This window comes from Procambarus clarkii, unplaced genomic scaffold (genome assembly GCF_040958095.1).
Source record: "Procambarus clarkii isolate CNS0578487 unplaced genomic scaffold, FALCON_Pclarkii_2.0 HiC_scaffold_115, whole genome shotgun sequence".
In the NCBI taxonomy this organism is placed as follows: Eukaryota; Metazoa; Arthropoda; class Malacostraca; order Decapoda; family Cambaridae; genus Procambarus; species Procambarus clarkii.
The window spans coordinates 1,916,392-1,918,026 of NW_027189148.1; the positions used below are offsets into that span (position 1 = coordinate 1,916,392).

Below are 1,635 nucleotides of genomic sequence, written 5' to 3' on the forward strand. Positions count from 1 at the left end.
AGTATAATTAGACAGACTTGTTGCTAGGCAGAGGAGTAATGAGATATATGGCAAATTTTGCAAAATATACAATGAAGGTACACAAACATTCATACCCAAACAAAGCAAAATGCTAGGTAAGAACAAAGCATTTGGCCCGTAGGAGAAAGGAGATACCCACAAGACTAGAATACAAGTCATTAACAAGCATGCAAGTATAATACATAATACATGCAGACATATATAATCCAAAAAAATGTCAAATTTACGTACTTATTATTACATTACAAATATCCAAGGTTTTGAAGACACGTTTCCTCTTGCGCCCAACGAGTGAATACTGAGACCAGACCCCATAGGTCCCTATCCTCCTCATCATTCGTCTCACTGTGTCTCCACAGCTTGCACCGCCCATTTGAGACAGCGTCTGGACCTGTTAAAATAATGCATAAGCTGTAAGGTAATAGAGAATAATATATATCTTTCAATCTCAACATTAGATTTTCTAATTTCCAACTGTATTAAATAAATAGCATTAAAATATTTTCCTTCTTAACTATTACAAAAATCAACGAATTTGAGTAACTTTTGCTTTTGTTTTATTTGTACCTTAAACATAACACTGAACAATCAATTATGTGCCACCCCACCTTCCTTCATCTGCAAAAAAACTAATCAAAAGACATATGTACAAGGCTAAAAAAATTCAGCAACACTTACCATACTCAGGCTAAAAGAATTAAGCAACACTTACCATACTCTTTTTATATTCACTGTTAACTTTTAGCTCATGTGACAGACTTTCCACCTGCTCAACAGTTTCAAGTGGGGATGGAAGAATGTCTTCCAGGATTGGTATATCTCCATGTGTTTTTGACATATGGGTTTCCGTCATTTTGACAATATTCAGGAATTTTGCAAAAATAATGGCATTTACTATTTTTAAAAGATTATTAGCAAATTTACAGAAATGGTGCATTCGGAAGACAAAACCGTGGTAGACATGGTTGGAACAAGTTAGGTGAGAGGGTGGTGGAGGCCAAAACCATAATCATAATCATCTGTATCAAACCTTATTACAGGTAAAACCAGTAGGCAGTCTACTGTATTTTATCAAACCGTTATTAGTATAATAGATCTCGTAATAATTTTGCAAAAATAATGGCATTTACTATTTTTAAAAGATTATTAGCAAATTTACAGAAATGGTGCATTCGGAAGACAAAACCAATTTTTCACTTTTGACAATTGAGCACCTGCTACATCCAGATTCTAGGGAGGAAAGGAAGGACGATCTTACTGGATCCCATAGCCTCTCCGAGGCACAAACCAGGCTTTTACATAACCCCCCCCCCTGCACCCGAGCTTTTTAAAATAGTAAATGCCATTATTTTTGCAAAATTATTACGAGATCTATTATACTAATAACGGTAAATAAATAATAAATAGTAAATAAATCAAAATCAGTTACATTATTTTATCTTATTCATAGCATAAATGTTCTCGAAGATTACTAAAAAGAAATTGAATTAGACTACAGCAAATTGGCAAACTTTACCTTGTATCTGTTTCCACCGAGTTTGTTTGGGGCGTTCTTCAACATATCAGCAATACTTGTCTCAACATCTCTTTCAGTTGCATTAGTGTGGGTGTTGA

At 34.4% G+C, this 1,635-nt stretch overlaps 1 long non-coding RNA gene across 1 annotated transcript in view; it reads right to left on the minus strand.

Moving 5' to 3' along the window:
• LOC138360540 (uncharacterized) overlaps nucleotides 1–1,635 on the minus strand; it is a 2,434-nt gene extending 799 nt beyond the window's left edge. The window contains exons 1-2 of the long non-coding RNA XR_011226459.1: nucleotides 1,538–1,635; nucleotides 253–412 (exon numbers count right to left, since the gene is read on the minus strand). This is a non-coding gene — a long non-coding RNA (uncharacterized lncRNA). The remainder of the gene's footprint in view (nucleotides 1–252; nucleotides 413–1,537) is intronic.